The 22,944-nt window shown below is 40.5% G+C and overlaps 31 non-coding genes across 31 annotated transcripts; all 31 read left to right on the top strand.

Moving 5' to 3' along the window:
• The first annotated feature begins 807 nt into the window (after positions 1 to 807).
• On the top strand, positions 808 to 900 carry TRNAI-UAU (transfer RNA isoleucine (anticodon UAU)). The gene is given in 2 exon segments: positions 808 to 845; positions 865 to 900. It is a non-coding gene; the product is annotated as a tRNA-Ile (tRNA).
• Positions 901 to 1,666: 766 nt separating this feature from the next.
• On the top strand, positions 1,667 to 1,739 carry TRNAR-CCU (transfer RNA arginine (anticodon CCU)). Its single transcript has one exon. It is a non-coding gene; the product is annotated as a tRNA-Arg (tRNA).
• A 447-nt stretch (positions 1,740 to 2,186) lies between these two features.
• On the top strand, positions 2,187 to 2,279 carry TRNAI-UAU (transfer RNA isoleucine (anticodon UAU)). Its single transcript is given in 2 exon segments — positions 2,187 to 2,224; positions 2,244 to 2,279. It is a non-coding gene; the product is annotated as a tRNA-Ile (tRNA).
• Positions 2,280 to 3,031: 752 nt separating this feature from the next.
• Positions 3,032 to 3,104, top strand: TRNAR-CCU (transfer RNA arginine (anticodon CCU)). Its single transcript has one exon. It is a non-coding gene; the product is annotated as a tRNA-Arg (tRNA).
• A 448-nt stretch (positions 3,105 to 3,552) lies between these two features.
• On the top strand, positions 3,553 to 3,645 carry TRNAI-UAU (transfer RNA isoleucine (anticodon UAU)). The gene is given in 2 exon segments: positions 3,553 to 3,590; positions 3,610 to 3,645. It is a non-coding gene; the product is annotated as a tRNA-Ile (tRNA).
• A 766-nt stretch (positions 3,646 to 4,411) lies between these two features.
• TRNAR-CCU (transfer RNA arginine (anticodon CCU)) lies at positions 4,412 to 4,484 on the top strand. Its single transcript has one exon. It is a non-coding gene; the product is annotated as a tRNA-Arg (tRNA).
• A 447-nt stretch (positions 4,485 to 4,931) lies between these two features.
• TRNAI-UAU (transfer RNA isoleucine (anticodon UAU)) lies at positions 4,932 to 5,024 on the top strand. The gene is given in 2 exon segments: positions 4,932 to 4,969; positions 4,989 to 5,024. It is a non-coding gene; the product is annotated as a tRNA-Ile (tRNA).
• Positions 5,025 to 5,776: 752 nt separating this feature from the next.
• Positions 5,777 to 5,849, top strand: TRNAR-CCU (transfer RNA arginine (anticodon CCU)). Its single transcript has one exon. It is a non-coding gene; the product is annotated as a tRNA-Arg (tRNA).
• Positions 5,850 to 6,297: 448 nt separating this feature from the next.
• Positions 6,298 to 6,390, top strand: TRNAI-UAU (transfer RNA isoleucine (anticodon UAU)). Its single transcript is given in 2 exon segments — positions 6,298 to 6,335; positions 6,355 to 6,390. It is a non-coding gene; the product is annotated as a tRNA-Ile (tRNA).
• A 767-nt stretch (positions 6,391 to 7,157) lies between these two features.
• On the top strand, positions 7,158 to 7,230 carry TRNAR-CCU (transfer RNA arginine (anticodon CCU)). Its single transcript has one exon. It is a non-coding gene; the product is annotated as a tRNA-Arg (tRNA).
• Positions 7,231 to 7,647: 417 nt separating this feature from the next.
• On the top strand, positions 7,648 to 7,740 carry TRNAI-UAU (transfer RNA isoleucine (anticodon UAU)). The gene is given in 2 exon segments: positions 7,648 to 7,685; positions 7,705 to 7,740. It is a non-coding gene; the product is annotated as a tRNA-Ile (tRNA).
• A 767-nt stretch (positions 7,741 to 8,507) lies between these two features.
• TRNAR-CCU (transfer RNA arginine (anticodon CCU)) lies at positions 8,508 to 8,582 on the top strand. Its single transcript has one exon. It is a non-coding gene; the product is annotated as a tRNA-Arg (tRNA).
• A 1,310-nt stretch (positions 8,583 to 9,892) lies between these two features.
• Positions 9,893 to 9,985, top strand: TRNAI-UAU (transfer RNA isoleucine (anticodon UAU)). Its single transcript is given in 2 exon segments — positions 9,893 to 9,930; positions 9,950 to 9,985. It is a non-coding gene; the product is annotated as a tRNA-Ile (tRNA).
• A 759-nt stretch (positions 9,986 to 10,744) lies between these two features.
• On the top strand, positions 10,745 to 10,817 carry TRNAR-CCU (transfer RNA arginine (anticodon CCU)). Its single transcript has one exon. It is a non-coding gene; the product is annotated as a tRNA-Arg (tRNA).
• Positions 10,818 to 11,265: 448 nt separating this feature from the next.
• TRNAI-UAU (transfer RNA isoleucine (anticodon UAU)) lies at positions 11,266 to 11,358 on the top strand. The gene is given in 2 exon segments: positions 11,266 to 11,303; positions 11,323 to 11,358. It is a non-coding gene; the product is annotated as a tRNA-Ile (tRNA).
• Positions 11,359 to 12,125: 767 nt separating this feature from the next.
• On the top strand, positions 12,126 to 12,198 carry TRNAR-CCU (transfer RNA arginine (anticodon CCU)). The gene has a single exon. It is a non-coding gene; the product is annotated as a tRNA-Arg (tRNA).
• Positions 12,199 to 12,615: 417 nt separating this feature from the next.
• On the top strand, positions 12,616 to 12,708 carry TRNAI-UAU (transfer RNA isoleucine (anticodon UAU)). The gene is given in 2 exon segments: positions 12,616 to 12,653; positions 12,673 to 12,708. It is a non-coding gene; the product is annotated as a tRNA-Ile (tRNA).
• Positions 12,709 to 13,468: 760 nt separating this feature from the next.
• On the top strand, positions 13,469 to 13,541 carry TRNAR-CCU (transfer RNA arginine (anticodon CCU)). Its single transcript has one exon. It is a non-coding gene; the product is annotated as a tRNA-Arg (tRNA).
• A 417-nt stretch (positions 13,542 to 13,958) lies between these two features.
• On the top strand, positions 13,959 to 14,051 carry TRNAI-UAU (transfer RNA isoleucine (anticodon UAU)). Its single transcript is given in 2 exon segments — positions 13,959 to 13,996; positions 14,016 to 14,051. It is a non-coding gene; the product is annotated as a tRNA-Ile (tRNA).
• A 759-nt stretch (positions 14,052 to 14,810) lies between these two features.
• TRNAR-CCU (transfer RNA arginine (anticodon CCU)) lies at positions 14,811 to 14,883 on the top strand. Its single transcript has one exon. It is a non-coding gene; the product is annotated as a tRNA-Arg (tRNA).
• A 448-nt stretch (positions 14,884 to 15,331) lies between these two features.
• TRNAI-UAU (transfer RNA isoleucine (anticodon UAU)) lies at positions 15,332 to 15,424 on the top strand. Its single transcript is given in 2 exon segments — positions 15,332 to 15,369; positions 15,389 to 15,424. It is a non-coding gene; the product is annotated as a tRNA-Ile (tRNA).
• A 759-nt stretch (positions 15,425 to 16,183) lies between these two features.
• Positions 16,184 to 16,256, top strand: TRNAR-CCU (transfer RNA arginine (anticodon CCU)). The gene has a single exon. It is a non-coding gene; the product is annotated as a tRNA-Arg (tRNA).
• Positions 16,257 to 16,704: 448 nt separating this feature from the next.
• Positions 16,705 to 16,797, top strand: TRNAI-UAU (transfer RNA isoleucine (anticodon UAU)). Its single transcript is given in 2 exon segments — positions 16,705 to 16,742; positions 16,762 to 16,797. It is a non-coding gene; the product is annotated as a tRNA-Ile (tRNA).
• A 759-nt stretch (positions 16,798 to 17,556) lies between these two features.
• Positions 17,557 to 17,629, top strand: TRNAR-CCU (transfer RNA arginine (anticodon CCU)). The gene has a single exon. It is a non-coding gene; the product is annotated as a tRNA-Arg (tRNA).
• Positions 17,630 to 18,077: 448 nt separating this feature from the next.
• Positions 18,078 to 18,170, top strand: TRNAI-UAU (transfer RNA isoleucine (anticodon UAU)). The gene is given in 2 exon segments: positions 18,078 to 18,115; positions 18,135 to 18,170. It is a non-coding gene; the product is annotated as a tRNA-Ile (tRNA).
• Positions 18,171 to 18,937: 767 nt separating this feature from the next.
• TRNAR-CCU (transfer RNA arginine (anticodon CCU)) lies at positions 18,938 to 19,010 on the top strand. The gene has a single exon. It is a non-coding gene; the product is annotated as a tRNA-Arg (tRNA).
• A 417-nt stretch (positions 19,011 to 19,427) lies between these two features.
• Positions 19,428 to 19,520, top strand: TRNAI-UAU (transfer RNA isoleucine (anticodon UAU)). Its single transcript is given in 2 exon segments — positions 19,428 to 19,465; positions 19,485 to 19,520. It is a non-coding gene; the product is annotated as a tRNA-Ile (tRNA).
• Positions 19,521 to 20,287: 767 nt separating this feature from the next.
• On the top strand, positions 20,288 to 20,360 carry TRNAR-CCU (transfer RNA arginine (anticodon CCU)). Its single transcript has one exon. It is a non-coding gene; the product is annotated as a tRNA-Arg (tRNA).
• Positions 20,361 to 20,777: 417 nt separating this feature from the next.
• Positions 20,778 to 20,870, top strand: TRNAI-UAU (transfer RNA isoleucine (anticodon UAU)). Its single transcript is given in 2 exon segments — positions 20,778 to 20,815; positions 20,835 to 20,870. It is a non-coding gene; the product is annotated as a tRNA-Ile (tRNA).
• A 759-nt stretch (positions 20,871 to 21,629) lies between these two features.
• Positions 21,630 to 21,702, top strand: TRNAR-CCU (transfer RNA arginine (anticodon CCU)). The gene has a single exon. It is a non-coding gene; the product is annotated as a tRNA-Arg (tRNA).
• A 448-nt stretch (positions 21,703 to 22,150) lies between these two features.
• TRNAI-UAU (transfer RNA isoleucine (anticodon UAU)) lies at positions 22,151 to 22,243 on the top strand. The gene is given in 2 exon segments: positions 22,151 to 22,188; positions 22,208 to 22,243. It is a non-coding gene; the product is annotated as a tRNA-Ile (tRNA).
• The last annotated feature ends 701 nt before the right edge of the window (positions 22,244 to 22,944 follow it).

The raw sequence follows: 22,944 nt of genomic DNA, 5'->3' as shown, positions 1-22,944 counted from the left end.
TTGCCTTTGCAGCCCTCTTGTTCAATGGTTGGAACATTCAATTTTTATGACCTGAGTTTTCTTAAACTGTGCTGCCACCACGATGCGCATCTTTTTTCCGTTTACAAACAAACGAAAACTAAAGAGTTTCACTATCTTAAAGAACCTTGCCTATTGGCTGTGTGACACTGTAGGTGCAAGAGAAATGATATTGTTACAGACACTGAGCTTATTGTGTGTGGATACTAAGACAAGCTTCTGTTTTTTTTTTGTTTTTTTTTAACAGTTAAAAGAAATTTACACATCAAGCCCCAGTGGCCTTATGGATAAGGCACTGGCCTCCTAAGCCACGGATTGTGGGTTCAAGTCCCATCTGGGGTGCTCCAGCATGTCTAAGGTGGTTGAACTTGAGCATGGCACTCAAATTTAGCAGACCCCAAATGTACAGTTTTATTCACTGATGAGATGATGTGAGGTTTAATCATGGAGACAAGCAGTTGTGTGAGGTTTAATCATGGAGACAAGCAGTTCTGTAAACCCAACAGGGTTATTCACTAAAGTGTAAATGATCAGGAATTCCAAGTGTATTTCAATTTAAAGTCCCAAGTGGAAAATTTTCGCCAAGTTACCTACGCCTTCGGTTCAGCTGCGTTGGGCTTGATTTTAAAATTCTTTTTAAATTCTGGACAATTCTCACTTTAGTGAATATATCTGTACGATTATGAAATTGCCACATGAAACTTGCATTCAACTCCTAAGAAGAGACTTGAGAACACTTTGACAGCGCAGGTTTGGGTGAAAACACAGCAGAGGCAGAACAAGCGACTTGCTCTAGTGGCGCAATCGGTTAGCGCGCGGTACTTATAAGGCAGTATCTGTTGAGAAATGCCGAGGTTGTGAGTTCAAGCCTCACCTGGAGCAGTTTTTGCATTTGCTTTTAATTGGTTTATCTGCAAGGTCCAGCACGGTGTATCCAACCAGCTCTCAATGCCTCACCAGTCCTACACGATGTAAAGGGATTTGATTTTGTCCCTCTGTTTGCCCTTGTTTTTATTTGCTCTTAAATTCATCTTACTATTTTTGTTAGGGATTGCCTTTTTTTTGTAGAAGTGTTATCTTTGGCAATTTTTGTCCAAGGGGCGGAGCTTAAGCAAAGTTCCACTTTGGTTGCTAAGCGGATTTACTGACAATCCATCAGTGAAAAGAATCCAACTAAAGGACAAACTGCATACACCACGGACAGAGGAGAACAAAATAGCTGTGCCCAAATATTGAGAGTCGGCGCAAGGGAGAAAACATGATAAATATAGATCGAGGCAAGTGGTAAGGTGGATAGAAGAAGATACAAGGGGTATAAGGAAAAGAAAATTGAAAAGAAAAATGTGCATGTCGTACTTGTTTTGCCTTTGCAGCCCTCTTGTTCAATGGTTGGAACATTCAATTTTTATGACCTGAGTTTTCTTAAACTGTGCTGCCACCACGATGCGCATCTTTTTTCCGTTTACAAACAAACGAAAACTAAAGAGTTTCACTATCTTAAAGAACCTTGCCTATTGGCTGTGTGACACTGTAGGTGCAAGAGAAATGATATTGTTACAGACACTGAGCTTATTGTGTGTGGATACTAAGACAAGCTTCTGTTTTTTTTTTTTTTTTTTTTAACAGTTAAAAGAAATTTACACATCAAGCCCCAGTGGCCTTATGGATAAGGCACTGGCCTCCTAAGCCAGGGATTGTGGGTTCAAGTCCCATCTGGGGTGCTCCAGCATGTCTAAGGTGGTTGAACTTGAGCATGGCACTCAAATTTAGCAGACCCCAAATGTACAGTTTTATTCACTGATGAGATGATGTGAGGTTTAATCATGGAGACAAGCAGTTGTGTGAGGTTTAATCATGGAGACAAGCAGTTCTGTAAACCCAACAGGGTTATTCACTAAAGTGTAAATGATCAGGAATTCCAAGTGTATTTCAATTTAAAGTCCCAAGTGGAAAATTTTCGCCAAGTTACCTACGCCTTCGGTTCAGCTGCGTTGGGCTTGATTTTAAAATTCTTTTTAAATTCTGGACAATTCTCACTTTAGTGAATATATCTGTACGATTATGAAATTGCCACATGAAACTTGCATTCAACTCCTAAGAAGAGACTTGAGAACACTTTGACAGCGCGGGTTTGGGTGAAAACACAGCAGAGGCAGAACAAGCGACTTGCTCTAGTGGCGCAATCGGTTAGCGCGCGGTACTTATAAGGCAGTATCTGTTGAGCAATGCCGAGGTTGTGAGTTCAAGCCTCACCTGGAGCAGTTTTTGCATTTGCTTTTAATTGGTTTATCTGCAAGGTCCAGCACGGTGTCTCCAACCAGCTCTCAACGCCTCACCAGTCCTACACGATGTAAAGGGATTCGATTTTGTCCCTCTGTTTGCCCTTGTTTTTATTTGCTCTTAAATTCATCTTACTATTTTTGTCAGGGATTGCCTTTTTTTTGTAGAAGTGTTATCTTTGGCAATTTTTGTCCAAGGGGCGGAGCTTAAGCAAAGTTCCACTTTGGTTGCTAAGCGGATTTACTGACAATCCATCAGTGAAAAGAATCCAACTAAAGGACAAACTGCATACACCACAGACAGAGGAGAACAAAATAGCTGTGCCCAAATATTGAGAGTCGGCGCAAGGGAGAAAACATGATAAATATAGATCGAGGCAAATGGTAAGGTGGATAGAAGAAGATACAAGGGGTATAAGGAAACGAAAATTGAAAAGAAAAATGTGCATGTCGTACTTGTTTTGCCTTTGCAGCCCTCTTGTTCAATGGTTGGAACATTTTATGACCTGAGTTTTCTTAAACTGTGCTGCCACCACGATGCGCATCTTTTTTCCGTTTACAAACAAACGAAAACTAAAGAGTTTCACTATCTTAAAGAACCTTGCCTATTGGCTGTGTGACACTGTAGGTGCAAGAGAAATTATATTGTTACAGACACTGAGCTTATTGTGTGTGGATACTAAGACAAGCTTCTGTTTTTTGTTTTTTAACAGTAAAAAGAAATTACACATCAAGCCCCAGTGGCCTAATGGATAAGGCACTGGCCTCCTAAGCCAGGGATTGTGGGTTCAAGTCCCATCTGGGGTGCACCAGCATGTCTAAGGTGGTTGATCTTGAGCATGGCACTCAAATTTAGCAGACCCCAAATGTACAGTTTTATTCACTGATGAGATGATGTGAGGTTTAATCATGGAGACAAGCAGTTGTGTGAGGTTTAATCATGGATACAAGCAGTTGTGTAAAACCCAACAGGGTTATTCACTAAAGTGAAAATGATCAGGAATTCCAAGTGTATTTCAATTTAAAGTCCCAAGTGGAAAATTTTCTCCAAGTTACCTACGCCTTCGGTTCAGCTGCGTTGGCCTTGATTTTAAAATTCTTTTTAAATTCTGGACAATTCTCACTTTAGTGAATATATCTGTACGATTATGAAATTGCCACATGAAACTTGCATTCAACTCCTAAGAAGAGACTTGAGAACACTTTGACAGCGCAGGTTTGGGTGAAAACACAGCAGAGGCAGAACAAGCGACTTGCTCTAGTGGCGCAATCGGTTAGCGCGCGGTACTTATAAGGCAGTATCTGTTGAGAAATGCCGAGGTTGTGAGTTCAAGCCTCACCTGGAGCAGTTTTTGCATTTGCTTTTAATTGGTTTATCTGCAAGGTCCAGCACGGTGTATCCAACCAGCTCTCAATGCCTCACCAGTCCTACACGATGTAAAGGGATTTGATTTTGTCCCTCTGTTTGCCCTTGTTTTTATTTGCTCTTAAATTCATCTTACTATTTTTGTTAGGGATTGCCTTTTTTTTGTAGAAGTGTTATCTTTGGCAATTTTTGTCCAAGGGGCGGAGCTTAAGCAAAGTTCCACTTTGGTTGCTAAGCGGATTTACTGACAATCCATCAGTGAAAAGAATCCAACTAAAGGACAAACTGCATACACCACGGACAGAGGAGAACAAAATAGCTGTGCCCAAATATTGAGAGTCGGCGCAAGGGAGAAAACATGATAAATATAGATCGAGGCAAGTGGTAAGGTGGATAGAAGAAGATACAAGGGGTATAAGGAAAAGAAAATTGAAAAGAAAAATGTGCATGTCGTACTTGTTTTGCCTTTGCAGCCCTCTTGTTCAATGGTTGGAACATTCAATTTTTATGACCTGAGTTTTCTTAAACTGTGCTGCCACCACGATGCGCATCTTTTTTCCGTTTACAAACAAACGAAAACTAAAGAGTTTCACTATCTTAAAGAACCTTGCCTATTGGCTGTGTGACACTGTAGGTGCAAGAGAAATGATATTGTTACAGACACTGAGCTTATTGTGTGTGGATACTAAGACAAGCTTCTGTTTTTTTTTTTTTTTTTTTTAACAGTTAAAAGAAATTTACACATCAAGCCCCAGTGGCCTTATGGATAAGGCACTGGCCTCCTAAGCCAGGGATTGTGGGTTCAAGTCCCATCTGGGGTGCTCCAGCATGTCTAAGGTGGTTGAACTTGAGCATGGCACTCAAATTTAGCAGACCCCAAATGTACAGTTTTATTCACTGATGAGATGATGTGAGGTTTAATCATGGAGACAAGCAGTTGTGTGAGGTTTAATCATGGAGACAAGCAGTTCTGTAAACCCAACAGGGTTATTCACTAAAGTGTAAATGATCAGGAATTCCAAGTGTATTTCAATTTAAAGTCCCAAGTGGAAAATTTTCGCCAAGTTACCTACGCCTTCGGTTCAGCTGCGTTGGGCTTGATTTTAAAATTCTTTTTAAATTCTGGACAATTCTCACTTTAGTGAATATATCTGTACGATTATGAAATTGCCACATGAAACTTGCATTCAACTCCTAAGAAGAGACTTGAGAACACTTTGACAGCGCGGGTTTGGGTGAAAACACAGCAGAGGCAGAACAAGCGACTTGCTCTAGTGGCGCAATCGGTTAGCGCGCGGTACTTATAAGGCAGTATCTGTTGAGCAATGCCGAGGTTGTGAGTTCAAGCCTCACCTGGAGCAGTTTTTGCATTTGCTTTTAATTGGTTTATCTGCAAGGTCCAGCACGGTGTCTCCAACCAGCTCTCAACGCCTCACCAGTCCTACACGATGTAAAGGGATTCGATTTTGTCCCTCTGTTTGCCCTTGTTTTTATTTGCTCTTAAATTCATCTTACTATTTTTGTCAGGGATTGCCTTTTTTTTGTAGAAGTGTTATCTTTGGCAATTTTTGTCCAAGGGGCGGAGCTTAAGCAAAGTTCCACTTTGGTTGCTAAGCGGATTTACTGACAATCCATCAGTGAAAAGAATCCAACTAAAGGACAAACTGCATACACCACAGACAGAGGAGAACAAAATAGCTGTGCCCAAATATTGAGAGTCGGCGCAAGGGAGAAAACATGATAAATATAGATCGAGGCAAATGGTAAGGTGGATAGAAGAAGATACAAGGGGTATAAGGAAACGAAAATTGAAAAGAAAAATGTGCATGTCGTACTTGTTTTGCCTTTGCAGCCCTCTTGTTCAATGGTTGGAACATTTTATGACCTGAGTTTTCTTAAACTGTGCTGCCACCACGATGCGCATCTTTTTTCCGTTTACAAACAAACGAAAACTAAAGAGTTTCACTATCTTAAAGAACCTTGCCTATTGGCTGTGTGACACTGTAGGTGCAAGAGAAATGATATTGTTACAGACACTGAGCTTATTGTGTGTGGATACTAAGACAAGCTTCTGTTTTTTGTTTTTTAACAGTAAAAAGAAATTACACATCAAGCCCCAGTGGCCTAATGGATAAGGCACTGGCCTCCTAAGCCAGAGATTGTGGGTTCAAGTCCCATCTGGGGTGCACCAGCATGTCTAAGGTGGTTGATCTTGAGCATGGCACTCAAATTTAGCAGACCCCAAATGTACAGTTTTATTCACTGATGAGATGATGTGAGGTTTAATCATGGAGACAAGCAGTTGTGTGAGGTTTAATCATGGATACAAGCAGTTGTGTAAAACCCAACAGGGTTATTCACTAAAGTGAAAATGATCAGGAATTCCAAGTGTATTTCAATTTAAAGGCCCAAGTGGAAAATTTTCTCCAAGTTACCTACGCCTTCGGTTCAGCTGCGTTGGCCTTGATTTTAAAATTCACTTTAAATTCTGGACAATTCTCACTTTAGTGAATATATCTGTACGATTATGAAATTGCCACATGAAACTTGCATTCAACTCATAAGAAGAGACTTGAGAACACTTTGACAGCGCAGGTTTGGGAGAAAACACAGCAGTAACAGAGCAAGCGACTTGCTCCAGTGGCGCAATCGGTTAGCGCGCGGTACTTATAAGGCAGTATCTGTTGAGCAATGCCGAGGTTGTGAGTTCAAGCCTCACCTGGAGCAGTTTTTGCATTTGCTTTTAATTGGTTTATCTGCAAGGTCCAGCACGGTGTCTCCAACCAGCTCTCAATGCCTCACCAGTCCTACAGGATGTAAAGGGATTCGATTTTGTCCCTCTGTTTGCCCTTGTTTTTATTTGCTCTTAAATTCATCTTACTATTTTTGTTAGGGATTGCCTTTTTTTTAGTAGAAGTGTTATCTTTGGCAATTTGTGTCCAAGGGGCGGAGCTTAAGCAAAGTTCCACTTTGGTTGCTAAGCGGATTTACTGACAATCCATCAGTGAAAAGAATCCAACTAAAGGACAAACTGCATACACCACGGACAGAGGAGAACAAAATAGCTGTGCCCAAATATTGAGAGTCGGCGCAAGGGAGAAAACATGATAAATATAGATCGAGGCAAGTGGTAAGGTGGATAGAAGAAGATACAAGGGGTATAAGGAAAAGAAAATTGAAAAGAAAAATGTGCATGTCGTACTTGTTTTGCCTTTGCAGCCCTCTTGTTCAATGGTTGGAACATTTCATTTTTATGACCTGAGTTTTCTTAAACTGTGCTGCCACCACGATGCGCATCTTTTTTCCGTTTACAAAGAAACGAAAACTAAAGAGTTTCACTATCTTAAAGAACCTTGCCTATTGGCTGTGTGACACTGTAGGTGCAAGAGAAATGATATTGTTACAGACACTGAGCTTATTGTGTGTGGATACTAAGACAAGCGTCTGTTTTTTGTTTTTTGTTTTTTAACAGTAAAAAGAAATTTACACATCAAGCCCCAGTGGCCTAATGGATAAGGCACTGGCCTCCTAAGCCAGGGATTGTGGGTTCAAGTCCCATCTGGGGTGCACCAGCATGTCTAAGGTGGCTGATCTTGAGCATGGCACTCAAATTTAGCAGACCCCAAATGTACAGTTTTATTCACTGATGAGATGATGTGAGGTTTAATCATGGAGACAAGCAGTTGTGTAAAACCCAACAGGGTTATTCATTAAAGTGAAAATGATCAGGAATTCCAAGTGTATTTAAATTTAAAGGCCCAAGTGGAAAATTTTCTCCAAGTTACTTACGCCTTCGGTTCAGCTGCGTTGGCCTTGATTTTAAAATTCACTTTAAATTCTGGACAATTCTCACTTTAGTGAATATATCTGTACGATTATGAAATTGCCACATGAAACTTGCATTCAACTCATAAGAAGAGACTTGAGAACACTTTGACAGCGCAGGTTTGGGTGAAAACACAGCAGTAACAGAGCAAGCGACTTGCTCCAGTGGCGCAATCGGTTAGCGCGCAGTACTTATAAGGCAGTATCTGTTGAGCAATGCCGAGGTTGTGAGTTCAAGCCTCACCTGGAGCAGTTTTTGCATTTGCTTTTAATTGGTTTATCTGCAAGGTCCAGCACGGTGTCTCCAACCAGCTCTCAATGCCTCACCAGTCCTACAGGATGTAAAGGGATTCGATTTTGTCCCTCTGTTTGCCCTTGTTTTTATTTGCTCTTAAATTCATCTTACTATTTTTGTTAGGGATTGCCTTTTTTTTAGTAGAAGTGTTATCTTTGGCAATTTGTGTCCAAGGGGCGGAGCTTAAGCAAAGTTCCACTTTGGTTGCTAAGCGGATTTACTGACAATCCATCAGTGAAAAGAATCCAACTAAAGGACAAACTGCATACACCACGGACAGAGGAGAACAAAATAGCTGTGCCCAAATATTGAGAGTCGGCGCAAGGGAGAAAACATGATAAATATAGATCGAGGCAAGTGGTAAGGTGGATAGAAGAAGATACAAGGGGTATAAGGAAAAGAAAATTGAAAAGAAAAATGTGCATGTCGTACTTGTTTTGCCTTTGCAGCCCTCTTGTTCAATGGTTGGAACATTTCATTTTTATGACCTGAGTTTTCTTAAACTGTGCTGCCACCACGATGCGCATCTTTTTTCCGTTTACAAACAAACGAAAACTAAAGAGTTTCACTATCTTAAAGAACCTTGCCTATTGGCTGTGTGACACTGTAGGTGCAAGAGAAATGATATTGTTACAGACACTGAGCTTATTGTGTGTGGATACTAAGACAAGCTTCTGTTTTTTGTTTTTTGTTTTTTAACAGTAAAAAGAAATTTACACATCAAGCCCCAGTGGCCTAATGGATAAGGCACTGGCCTCCTAATCCAGGGATTGTGGGTTCAAGTCCCATCTGGGATGCACCAGCATGTCTAAGGTGGTTGATCTTGAGCATGGCACTCAAATTTAGAAGACCCCAAATGTACAGTTTTATTCACTGATGAGATGATGTGAGGTTTAATCATGGAGACAAGCAGTTGTGTGAGGTTTAATCATGGATACAAGCAGTTGTGTAAACCCAACAGGGTTATTCACTAAAGTGAAAATGATCAGGAATTCCAAGTGTATTTCAATTTAACCTCCCTGGCGGTATGATTATGTCAGGAATTTTGTACCAAAAGCGGTACCATTTTTTTGCATTTGAATTACCCGCCCAGTTCCGCCCCCATGTCAGGCATGTCAATCAAATTACGTTAAAAGATTATTTAAATATACATGTAGAATTTTAATATGTATGCATTTATAGGTATTTAAATTCTACGTGTATACTAATGTAATCTTTTATGTAATTATATGTATTTATCTATATATATATATTTGCGCTTATTTGTATTTTATATAAATATATATATATATATAGATATATATAGAATGTAATTCTAAGTGTATTTTGTTACCGATATATATATATATTAATAACAAAATACAGTTAGAATGAAATTACATATGCATATATAATTTATATTAAATTTTGTTTCAATATTTTATTTATTTATTTAATTATTTTATTAATTTATTATTTTAATTATACGTATTTATATATAATATATATATATGTACATCTATTATATATATAATATATATACATATTATATATATATATATATATATATATATAAAAATATATTTAATTTGTTTTTACACTTGTCTTTTTTTTATTTTTTTTATACTTCCCACCAGCAGGGGGACTGTCTGATATTTCAAACAGTCCCCCTGCTGGCAGATCCACAGCCAGCTATAGAGGGCCATGTGATCCGATCACATGGCCCCCGGGGGCCTGATTTGCCGTGGGAGGGCTGCCTGGGCTGTGAGGCAGTCCTCCCGAAGCGGATCGCGGCGGAGGTAAGTAAATCTTATCTACCCCGAGCGTGACTCGGGGTTACCGGTTCTGGCAGCGAAAATTAACCCCGAGTCACGCTCGGGAATACCGCCAGGCAGGTTAAAGGCCCAAGTGGAAAATTTTCTCCAAGTTACCTACGCCTTCGGTTCAGCTGCGTTGGCCTTGATTTTAAAATTCACTTTAAATTCTGGACAATTCTCACTTTAGTGAATATATCTGTACGATTATGAAATTGCCACATGAAACTTGCATTCAACTCCTAAGAAGAGACTTGAGAACACTTTGACAGCGCAGGTTTGGGTGAAAACACAGCAGTAACAGAGCAAGCGACTTGCTCCAGTGGCGCAATCGGTTAGCGCGCGGTACTTATAAGGCAGTATCTGTTGAGCAATGCCGAGGTTGTGAGTTCAAGCCTCACCTGGAGCAGTTTTTGCATTTGCTTTTAATTGGTTTATCTGCAAGGTCCAGCACGGTGTCTCCAACCAGCTCTCAATGCCTCACCAGTCCTACAGGATGTAAAGGGATTCGATTTTGTCCCTCTGTTTGCCCTTGTTTTTATTTGCTCTTAAATTCATCTTACTATTTTTGTTAGGGATTGCCTTTTTTTTAGTAGAAGTGTTATCTTTGGCAATTTGTGTCCAAGGGGCGGAGCTTAAGCAAAGTTCCACTTTGGTTGCTAAGCGGATTTACTGACAATCCATCAGTGAAAAGAATCCAACTAAAGGACAAACTGCATACACCACGGACAGAGGAGAACAAAATAGCTGTGCCCAAATATTGAGAGTCGGCGCAAGGGAGAAAACATGATAAATATAGATCGAGGCAAGTGGTAAGGTGGATAGAAGAAGATACAAGGGGTATAAGGAAAAGAAAATTGAAAAGAAAAATGTGCATGTCGTACTTGTTTTGCCTTTGCAGCCCTCTTGTTCAATGGTTGGAACATTTCATTTTTATGACCTGAGTTTTCTTAAACTGTGCTGCCACCACGATGCGCATCTTTTTTCCGTTTACAAACAAACGAAAACTAAAGAGTTTCACTATCTTAAAGAACCTTGCCTATTGGCTGTGTGACACTGTAGGTGCAAGAGAAATGATATTGTTACAGACACTGAGCTTATTGTGTGTGGATACTAAGACAAGCTTCTGTTTTTTGTTTTTTAACAGTAAAAAGAAATTACACATCAAGCCCCAGTGGCCTAATGGATAAGGCACTGGCCTCCTAAGCCAGGGATTGTGGGTTCAAGTCCCATCTGGGGTGCACCAGCATGTCTAAGGTGGTTGATCTTGAGCATGGCACTCAAATTTAGCAGACCCCAAATGTACTGTTTTATTCACTGATGAGATGATGTGAGGTTTAATCATGGAGACAAGCAGTTGTGTGAGGTTTAATCATGGATACAAGCAGTTGTGTAAAACCCAACAGGGTTATTCACTAAAGTGAAAATGATCAGGAATTCCAAGTGTATTTCAATTTAAAGGCCCAAGTGGAAAATTTTCTCCAAGTTACCTACGCCTTCGGTTCAGCTGCGTTGGCCTTGATTTTAAAATTCACTTTAAATTCTGGACAATTCTCACTTTAGTGAATATATCTGTACGATTATGAAATTGCCACATGAAACTTGCATTCAACTCTTAAGAAGAGACTTGAGAACACTTTGACAGCGCAGGTTTGGGATAAAACACAGCAGTAACAGAGCAAGCGACTTGCTCCAGTGGCGCAATCGGTTAGCGCGCGGTACTTATAAGGCAGTATCTGTTGAGCAATGCCGAGGTTGTGAGTTCAAGCCTCACCTGGAGCAGTTTTTGCATTTGCTTTTAATTGGTTTATCTGCAAGGTCCAGCACGGTGTCTCCAACCAGCTCTCAATGCCTCACCAGTCCTACAGGATGTAAAGGGATTCGATTTTGTCCCTCTGTTTGCCCTTGTTTTTATTTGCTCTTAAATTCATCTTACTATTTTTGTTAGGGATTGCCTTTTTTTTAGTAGAAGTGTTATCTTTGGCAATTTGTGTCCAAGGGGCGGAGCTTAAGCAAAGTTCCACTTTGGTTGCTAAGCGGATTTACTGACAATCCATCAGTGAAAAGAATCCAACTAAAGGACAAACTGCATACACCACGGACAGAGGAGAACAAAATAGCTGTGCCCAAATATTGAGAGTCGGCGCAAGGGAGAAAACATGATAAATATAGATCGAGGCAAGTGGTAAGGTGGATAGAAGAAGATACAAGGGGTATAAGGAAAAGAAAATTGAAAAGAAAAATGTGCATGTCGTACTTGTTTTGCCTTTGCAGCCCTCTTGTTCAATGGTTGGAACATTTCATTTTTATGACCTGAGTTTTCTTAAACTGTGCTGCCACCACGATGCGCATCTTTTTTCCGTTTACAAACAAACGAAAACTAAAGAGTTTCACTATCTTAAAGAACCTTGTCTATTGGCTGTGTGACACTGTAGGTGCAAGAGAAATGATATTGTTACAGACACTGAGCTTATTGTGTGTGGATACTAAGACAAGCTTCTGTTTTTTGTTTTTTGTTTTTTAACAGTAAAAAGAAATTTACACATCAAGCCCCAGTGGCCTAATGGATAAGGCACTGGCCTCCTAAGCCAGGGATTGTGGGTTCAAGTCCCATCTGGGGTGCACCAGCATGTCTAAGGTGGTTGATCTTGAGCATGGCACTCAAATTTAGCAGACCCCAAATGTACAGTTTTATTCACTGATGAGATGATGTGAGGTTTAATCATGGAGACAAGCAGTTGTGTAAAACCCAACAGGGTTATTCATTAAAGTGAAAATGATCAGGAATTCCAAGTGTATTTCAATTTAAAGGCCCAAGTGGAAAATTTTCTCCAAGTTACCTACGCCTTCGGTTCAGCTGCGTTGGCCTTGATTTTAAAATTCACTTTAAATTCTGGACAATTCTCACTTTAGTGAATATATCTGTACGATTATGAAATTGCCACATGAAACTTGCATTCAACTCATAAGAAGAGACTTGAGAACACTTTGACAGCGCAGGTTTGGGTGAAAACACAGCAGTAACAGAGCAAGCGACTTGCTCCAGTGGCGCAATCGGTTAGCGCGCGGTACTTATAAGGCAGTATCTGTTGAGCAATGCCGAGGTTGTGAGTTCAAGCCTCACCTGGAGCAGTTTTTGCATTTGCTTTTAATTGGTTTATCTGCAAGGTCCAGCACGGTGTCTCCAACCAGCTCTCAATGCCTCACCAGTCCTACAGGATGTAAAGGGATTCGATTTTGTCCCTCTGTTTGCCCTTGTTTTTATTTGCTCTTAAATTCATCTTACTATTTTTGTTAGGGATTGCCTTTTTTTTAGTAGAAGTGTTATCTTTGGCAATTTGTGTCCAAGGGGCGGAGCTTAAGCAAAGTTCCACTTTGGTTGCTAAGCAGATTTACTGACAATCCATCAGTGAAAAGAATCCAACTAAAGGACAAACTGCATACACCACGGACAGAGGAGAACAAAATAGCTGTGCCCAAATATTGAGAGTCGGCGCAAGGGAGAAAACATGATAAATATAGATCGAGGCAAGTGGTAAGGTGGATAGAAGAAGATACAAGGGGTATAAGGAAAAGAAAATTGAAAAGAAAAATGTGCATGTCGTACTTGTTTTGCCTTTGCAGCCCTCTTGTTCAATGGTTGGAACATTTCATTTTTATGACCTGAGTTTTCTTAAACTGTGCTGCCACCACGATGTGCATCTTTTTTCCGTTTACAAACAAACGAAAACTAAAGAGTTTCACTATCTTAAAGAACCTTGCCTATTGGCTGTGTGACACTGTAGGTGCAAGAGAAATGATATTGTTACAGACACTGAGCTTATTGTGTGTGGATACTAAGACAAGCTTCTGTTTTTTGTTTTTTAACAGTAAAAAGAAATTTACACATCAAGCCCCAGTGGCCTAATGGATAAGGCACTGGCCTCCTAAGCCAGGGATTGTGGGTTCAAGTCCCATCTGGGGTGCACCAGCATGTCTAAGGTGGCTGATCTTGAGCATGGCACTCAAATTTAGCAGACCCCAAATGTACAGTTTTATTCACTGATGAGATGATGTGAGGTTTAATCATGGAGACAAGCAGTTGTGTAAAACCCAACAGGGTTATTCATTAAAGTGAAAATGATCAGGAATTCCAAGTGTATTTCAATTTAAAGGCCCAAGTGGAAAATTTTCTCCAAGTTACCTACGCCTTCGGTTCAGCTGCGTTGGCCTTGATTTTAAAATTCACTTTAAATTCTGGACAATTCTCACTTTAGTGAATATATCTGTACGATTATGAAATTGCCACATGAAACTTGCATTCAACTCATAAGAAGAGACTTGAGAACACTTTGACAGCGCAGGTTTGGGTGAAAACACAGCAGTAACAGAGCAAGCGACTTGCTCCAGTGGCGCAATCGGTTAGCGCGCGGTACTTATAAGGCAGTATCTGTTGAGCAATGCCGAGGTTGTGAGTTCAAGCCTCACCTGGAGCAGTTTTTGCATTTGCTTTTAATTGGTTTATCTGCAAGGTCCAGCACGGTGTCTCCAACCAGCTCTCAATGCCTCACCAGTCCTACAGGATGTAAAGGGATTCGATTTTGTCCCTCTGTTTGCCCTTGTTTTTATTTGCTCTTAAATTCATCTTACTATTTTTGTTAGGGATTGCCTTTTTTTTAGTAGAAGTGTTATCTTTGGCAATTTGTGTCCAAGGGGCGGAGCTTAAGCAAAGTTCCACTTTGGTTGCTAAGCGGATTTACTGACAATCCATCAGTGAAAATAATCCAACTAAAGGACAAACTGCATACACCACGGACAGAGGAGAACAAAATAGCTGTGCCCAAATATTGAGAGTCGGCGCAAGGGAGAAAACATGATAAATATAGATCGAGGCAAGTGGTAAGGTGGATAGAAGAAGATACAAGGGGTATAAGGAAAAGAAAATTGAAAAGAAAAATGTGCATGTCGTACTTGTTTTGCCTTTGCAGCCCTCTTGTTCAATGGTTGGAACATTTCATTTTTATGACCTGAGTTTTCTTAAACTGTGCTGCCACCACGATGCGCATCTTTTTTCCGTTTACAAACAAACGAAAACTAAAGAGTTTCACTATCTTAAAGAACCTTGCCTATTGGCTGTGTGACACTGTAGGTGCAAGAGAAATGATATTGTTACAGACACTGAGCTTATTGTGTGTGGATACTAAGACAAGCTTCTGTTTTTTGTTTTTTAACAGTAAAAAGAAATTACACATCAAGCCCCAGTGGCCTAATGGATAAGGCACTGGCCTCCTAAGCCAGGGATTGTGGGTTCAAGTCCCATCTGGGGTGCACCAGCATGTCTAAGGTGGTTGATCTTGAGCATGGCACTCAAATTTAGCAGACCCCAAATGTACAGTTTTATTCACTGATGAGATGATGTGAGGTTTAATCATGGAGACAAGCAGTTGTGTGAGGTTTAATCATGGATACAAGCAGTTGTGTAAAACCCAACAGGGTTATTCACTAAAGTGAAAATGATCAGGAATTCCAAGTGTATTTCAATTTAAAGGCCCAAGTGGAAAATTTTCTCCAAGTTACCTACGCCTTCGGTTCAGCTGCGTTGGCCTTGATTTTAAAATTCACTTTAAATTCTGGACAATTCTCACTTTAGTGAATATATCTGTACGATTATGAAATTGCCACATGAAACTTGCATTCAACTCATAAGAAGAGATTTGAGAACACTTTGACAGCGCAGGTTTGGGAGAAAACACAGCAGTAACAGAGCAAGCGACTTGCTCCAGTGGCGCAATCGGTTAGCGCGCGGTACTTATAAGGCAGTATCTGTTGAGCAATGCCGAGGTTGTGAGTTCAAGCCTCACCTGGAGCAGTTTTTGCATTTGCTTTTAATTGGTTTATCTGCAAGGTCCAGCACGGTGTCTCCAACCAGCTCTCAATGCCTCACCAGTCCTACAGGATGTAAAGGGATTCGATTTTGTCCCTCTGTTTGCCCTTGTTTTTATTTGCTCTTAAATTCATCTTACTATTTTTGTTAGGGATTGCCTTTTTTTTAGTAGAAGTGTTATCTTTGGCAATTTGTGTCCAAGGGGCGGAGCTTAAGCAAAGTTCCACTTTGGTTGCTAAGCGGATTTACTGACAATCCATCAGTGAAAAGAATCCAACTAAAGGACAAACTGCATACACCACGGACAGAGGAGAACAAAATAGCTGTGCCCAAATATTGAGAGTCGGCGCAAGGGAGAAAACATGATAAATATAGATCGAGGCAAGTGGTAAGGTGGATAGAAGAAGATACAAGGGGTATAAGGAAAAGAAAATTGAAAAGAAAAATGTGCATGTCGTACTTGTTTTGCCTTTGCAGCCCTCTTGTTCAATGGTTGGAACATTTCATTTTTATGACCTGAGTTTTCTTAAACTGTGCTGCCACCACGATGCGCATCTTTTTTCCGTTTACAAACAAACGAAAACTAAAGAGTTTCACTATCTTAAAGAACCTTGCCTATTGGCTGTGTGACACTGTAGGTGCAAGAGAAATGATATTGTTACAGACACTGAGCTTATTGTGTGTGGATACTAAGACAAGCTTCTGTTTTTTGTTTTTTAACAGTAAAAAGAAATTACACATCAAGCCCCAGTGGCCTAATGGATAAGGCACTGGCCTCCTAAGCCAGGGATTGTGGGTTCAAGTCCCATCTGGGGTGCACCAGCATGTCTAAGGTGGTTGATCTTGAGCATGGCACTCAAATTTAGCAGACCCCAAATGTACAGTTTTATTCACTGATGAGATGATGTGAGGTTTAATCATGGAGACAAGCAGTTGTGTGAGGTTTAATCATGGAGACAAGCAGTTGTGTAAAACCCAACAGGGTTATTCACTAAAGTGAAAATGATCAGGAATTCCAAGTGTATTTCAATTTAAAGGCCCAAGTGGAAAATTTTCTCCAAGTTACCTACGCCTTCGGTTCAGCTGCGTTGGCCTTGATTTTAAAATTCACTTTAAATTCTGGACAATTCTCACTTTAGTGAATATATCTGTACGATTATGAAATTGCCACATGAAACTTGCATTCAACTCATAAGAAGAGACTTGAGAACACTTTGACAGCGCAGGTTTGGGTGAAAACACAGCAGTAACAGAGCAAGCGACTTGCTCCAGTGGCGCAATCGGTTAGCGCGCGGTACTTATAAGGCAGTATCTGTTGAGCAATGCCGAGGTTGTGAGTTCAAGCCTCACCTGGAGCAGTTTTTGCATTTGCTTTTAATTGGTTTATCTGCAAGGTCCAGCACGGTGTCTCCAACCAGCTCTCAATGCCTCACCAGTCCTACAGGATGTAAAGGGATTCGATTTTGTCCCTCTGTTTGCCCTTGTTTTTATTTGCTCTTAAATTCATCTTACTATTTTTGTTAGGGATTGCCTTTTTTTTAGTAGAAGTGTTATCTTTGGCAATTTGTGTCCAAGGGGCGGAGCTTAAGCAAAGTTCCACTTTGGTTGCTAAGCGGATTTACTGACAATCCATCAGTGAAAAGAATCCAACTAAAGGACAAACTGCATACACCACGGACAGAGGAGAACAAAATAGCTGTGCCCAAATATTGAGAGTCGGCGCAAGGGAGAAAACATGATAAATATAGATCGAGGCAAGTGGTAAGGTGGATAGAAGAAGATACAAGGGGTATAAGGAAAAGAAAATTGAAAAGAAAAATGTGCATGTCGTACTTGTTTTGCCTTTGCAGCCCTCTTGTTCAATGGTTGGAACATTTCATTTTTATGACCTGAGTTTTCTTAAACTGTGCTGCCACCACGATGCGCATCTTTTTTCCGTTTACAAACAAACGAAAACTAAAGAGTTTCACTATCTTAAAGAACCTTGCCTATTGGCTGTGTGACACTGTAGGTGCAAGAGAAATTATATTGTTACAGACACTGAGCTTATTGTGTGTGGATACTAAGACAAGCTTCTGTTTTTTGTTTTTTAACAGTAAAAAGAAATTACACATCAAGCCCCAGTGGCCTAATGGATAAGGCACTGGCCTCCTAAGCCAGGGATTGTGGGTTCAAGTCCCATCTGGGGTGCACCAGCATGTCTAAGGTGGTTGATCTTGAGCATGGCACTCAAATTTAGCAGACCCCAAATGTACAGTTTTATTCACTGATGAGATGATGTGAGGTTTAATCATGGAGACAAGCAGTTGTGTGAGGTTTAATCATGGAGACAAGCAGTTGTGTAAAACCCAACAGGGTTATTCACTAAAGTGAAAATGATCAGGAATTCCAAGTGTATTTCAATTTAAAGGCCCAAGTGGAAAATTTTCTCCAAGTTACCTACGCCTTCGGTTCAGCTGCGTTGGCCTTGATTTTAAAATTCACTTTAAATTCTGGACAATTCTCACTTTAGTGAATATATCTGTACGATTATGAAATTGCCACATGAAACTTGCATTCAACTCATAAGAAGAGACTTGAGAACACTTTGACAGCGCAGGTTTGGGTGAAAACACAGCAGTAACAGAGCAAGCGACTTGCTCCAGTGGCGCAATCGGTTAGCGCGCGGTACTTATAAGGCAGTATCTGTTGAGCAATGCCGAGGTTGTGAGTTCAAGCCTCACCTGGAGCAGTTTTTGCATTTGCTTTTAATTGGTTTATCTGCAAGGTCCAGCACGGTGTCTCCAACCAGCTCTCAATGCCTCACCAGTCCTACAGGATGTAAAGGGATTCGATTTTGTCCCTCTGTTTGCCCTTGTTTTTATTTGCTCTTAAATTCATCTTACTATTTTTGTTAGGGATTGCCTTTTTTTTAGTAGAAGTGTTATCTTTGGCAATTTGTGTCCAAGGGGCGGAGCTTAAGCAAAGTTCCACTTTGGTTGCTAAGCGGATTTACTGACAATCCATCAGTGAAAAGAATCCAACTAAAGGACAAACTGCATACACCACGGACAGAGGAGAACAAAATAGCTGTGCCCAAATATTGAGAGTCGGCGCAAGGGAGAAAACATGATAAATATAGATCGAGGCAAGTGGTAAGGTGGATAGAAGAAGATACAAGGGGTATAAGGAAAAGAAAATTGAAAAGAAAAATGTGCATGTCGTACTTGTTTTGCCTTTGCAGCCCTCTTGTTCAATGGTTGGAACATTTCATTTTTATGACCTGAGTTTTCTTAAACTGTGCTGCCACCACGATGCGCATCTTTTTTCCGTTTACAAACAAACGAAAACTAAAGAGTTTCACTATCTTAAAGAACCTTGCCTATTGGCTGTGTGACACTGTAGGTGCAAGAGAAATGATATTGTTACAGACACTGAGCTTATTGTGTGTGGATACTAAGACAAGCTTCTGTTTTTTGTTTTTTGTTTTTTAACAGTAAAAAGAAATTTACACATCAAGCCCCAGTGGCCTAATGGATAAGGCACTGGCCTCCTAAGCCAGGGATTGTGGGTTCAAGTCCCATCTGGGGTGCACCAGCATGTCTAAGGTGGTTGATCTTGAGCATGGCACTCAAATTTAGCAGACCCCAAATGTACAGTTTTATTCACTGATGAGATGATGTGAGGTTTAATCATGGAGACAAGCAGTTGTGTAAAACCCAACAGGGTTATTCATTAAAGTGAAAATGATCAGGAATTCCAAGTGTATTTCAATTTAAAGGCCCAAGTGGAAAATTTTCTCCAAGTTACCTACGCCTTCGGTTCAGCTGCGTTGGCCTTGATTTTAAAATTCACTTTAAATTCTGGACAATTCTCACTTTAGTGAATATATCTGTACGATTATGAAATTGCCACATGAAACTTGCATTCAACTCATAAGAAGAGACTTGAGAACACTTTGACAGCGCAGGTTTGGGTGAAAACACAGCAGTAACAGAGCAAGCGACTTGCTCCAGTGGCGCAATCGGTTAGCGCGCGGTACTTATAAGGCAGTATCTGTTGAGCAATGCCGAGGTTGTGAGTTCAAGCCTCACCTGGAGCAGTTTTTGCATTTGCTTTTAATTGGTTTATCTGCAAGGTCCAGCACGGTGTCTCCAACCAGCTCTCAATGCCTCACCAGTCCTACAGGATGTAAAGGGATTCGATTTTGTCCCTCTGTTTGCCCTTGTTTTTATTTGCTCTTAAATTCATCTTACTATTTTTGTTAGGGATTGCCTTTTTTTTAGTATAAGTGTTATCTTTGGCAATTTGTGTCCAAGGGGCGGAGCTTAAGCAAAGTTCCACTTTGGTTGCTAAGCGGATTTACTGACAATCCATCAGTGAAAAGAATCCAACTAAAGGACAAACTGCATACACCACGGACAGAGGAGAACAAAATAGCTGTGCCCAAATATTGAGAGTCGGCGCAAGGGAGAAAACATGATAAATATAGATCGAGGCAAGTGGTAAGGTGGATAGAAGAAGATACAAGGGGTATAAGGAAAAGAAAATTGAAAAGAAAAATGTGCATGTCGTACTTGTTTTGCCTTTGCAGCCCTCTTGTTCAATGGTTGGAACATTTCATTTTTATGACCTGAGTTTTCTTAAACTGTGCTGCCACCACGATGCGCATCTTTTTTCCGTTTACAAACAAACGAAAACTAAAGAGTTTCACTATCTTAAAGAACCTTGCCTATTGGCTGTGTGACACTGTAGGTGCAAGAGAAATGATATTGTTACAGACACTGAGCTTATTGTGTGTGGATACTAAGACAAGCTTCTGTTTTTTGTTTTTTGTTTTTTAACAGTAAAAATAAATTTACACATCAAGCCCCAGTGGCCTAATGGATAAGGCACTGGCCTCCTAAGCCAGGGATTGTGGGTTCAAGTCCCATCTGGGGTGCACCAGCATGTCTAAGGTGGCTGATCTTGAGCATGGCACTCAAATTTAGCAGACCCCAAATGTACAGTTTTATTCACTGATGAGATGATGTGAGGTTTAATCATGGAGACAAGCAGTTGTGTAAAACCCAACAGGGTTATTCATTAAAGTGAAAATGATCAGGAATTCCAAGTGTATTTCAATTTAAAGGCCCAAGTGGAAAATTTTCTCCAAGTTACCTACGCCTTCGGTTCAGCTGCGTTGGCCTTGATTTTAAAATTCACTTTAAATTCTGGACAATTCTCACTTTAGTGAATATATCTGTACGATTATGAAATTGCCACATGAAACTTGCATTCAACTCATAAGAAGAGACTTGAGAACACTTTGACAGCGCAGGTTTGGGTGAAAACACAGCAGTAACAGAGCAAGCGACTTGCTCCAGTGGCGCAATCGGTTAGCGCGCGGTACTTATAAGGCAGTATCTGTTGAGCAATGCCGAGGTTGTGAGTTCAAGCCTCACCTGGAGCAGTTTTTGCATTTGCTTTTAATTGGTTTATCTGCAAGGTCCAGCACGGTGTCTCCAACCAGCTCTCAATGCCTCACTAGTCCTACAGGATGTAAAGGGATTCGATTTTGTCCCTCTGTTTGCCCTTGTTTTTATTTGCTCTTAAATTCATCTTACTATTTTTGTTAGGGATTGCCTTTTTTTTAGTAGAAGTGTTATCTTTGGCAATTTGTGTCCAAGGGGCGGAGCTTAAGCAAAGTTCCACTTTGGTTGCTAAGCGGATTTACTGACAATCCATCAGTGAAAAGAATCCAACTAAAGGACAAACTGCATACACCACGGACAGAGGAGAACAAAATAGCTGTGCCCAAATATTGAGAGTCGGCGCAAGGGAGAAAACATGATAAATATAGATCGAGGCAAGTGGTAAGGTGGATAGAAGAAGATACAAGGGGTATAAGGAAAAGAAAATTGAAAAGAAAAATGTGCATGTCGTACTTGTTTTGCCTTTGCAGCCCTCTTGTTCAATGGTTGGAACATTTCATTTTTATGACCTGAGTTTTCTTAAACTGTGCTGCCACCACGATGCGCATCTTTTTTCCGTTTACAAACAAACGAAAACTAAAGAGTTTCACTATCTTAAAGAACCTTGCCTATTGGCTGTGTGACACTGTAGGTGCAAGAGAAATGATATTGTTACAGACACTGAGCTTATTGTGTGTGGATACTAAGACAAGCTTCTGTTTTTTGTTTTTTAACAGTAAAAAGAAATTACACATCAAGCCCCAGTGGCCTAATGGATAAGGCACTGGCCTCCTAAGCCAGGGATTGTGGGTTCAAGTCCCATCTGGGGTGCACCAGCATGTCTAAGGTGGTTGATCTTGAGCATGGCACTCAAATTTAGCAGACCCCAAATGTACAGTTTTATTCACTGATGAGATGATGTGAGGTTTAATCATGGAGACAAGCAGTTGTGTGAGGTTTAATCATGGATACAAGCAGTTGTGTAAAACACAACAGGGTTATTCACTAAAGTGAAAATGATCAGGAATTCCAAGTGTATTTCAATTTAAAGGCCCAAGTGGAAAATTTTCTCCAAGTTACCTACGCCTTCGGTTCAGCTGCGTTGGCCTTGATTTTAAAATTCACTTTAAATTCTGGACAATTCTCACTTTAGTGAATATATCTGTACGATTATGAAATTGCCACATGAAACTTGCATTCAACTCATAAGAAGAGACTTGAGAACACTTTGACAGCGCAGGTTTGGGAGAAAACACAGCAGTAACAGAGCAAGCGACTTGCTCCAGTGGCGCAATCGGTTAGCGCGCGGTACTTATAAGGCAGTATCTGTTGAGCAATGCCGAGGTTGTGAGTTCAAGCCTCACCTGGAGCAGTTTTTGCATTTGCTTTTAATTGGTTTATCTGCAAGGTCCAGCACGGTGTCTCCAACCAGCTCTCAATGCCTCACCAGTCCTACAGGATGTAAAGGGATTCGATTTTGTCCCTCTGTTTGCCCTTGTTTTTATTTGCTCTTAAATTCATCTTACTATTTTTGTTAGGGATTGCCTTTTTTTTAGTAGAAGTGTTATCTTTGGCAATTTTTGTCCAAGGGGCGGAGCTTAAGCAAAGTTCCACTTTGGTTGCTAAGCGGATTTACTGACAATCCATCAGTGAAAAGAATCCAACTAAAGGACAAACTGCATACACCACGGACAGAGGAGAACAAAATAGCTGTGCCCAAATATTGAGAGTCGGCGCAAGGGAGAAAACATGATAAATATAGATCGAGGCAAGTGGTAAGGTGGATAGAAGAAGATACAAGGGGTATAAGGAAAAGAAAATTGAAAAGAAAAATGTGCATGTCGTACTTGTTTTGCCTTTGCAGCCCTCTTGTTCAATGGTTGGAACATTTCATTTTTATGACCTGAGTTTTCTTAAACTGTGCTGCCACCACGATGCGCATCTTTTTTCCGTTTACAAACAAACGAAAACTAAAGAGTTTCACTATCTTAAAGAACCTTGCCTATTGGCTGTGTGACACTGTAGGTGCAAGAGAAATGATATTGTTACAGACACTGAGCTTATTGTGTGTGG

This window comes from Pelobates fuscus, chromosome 6, assembly GCF_036172605.1.
Source record: "Pelobates fuscus isolate aPelFus1 chromosome 6, aPelFus1.pri, whole genome shotgun sequence".
NCBI lineage: Eukaryota > Metazoa > Chordata > Amphibia > Anura > Pelobatidae > Pelobates > Pelobates fuscus.
This window is presented reverse-complemented; position numbering and strand designations above follow the sequence as displayed.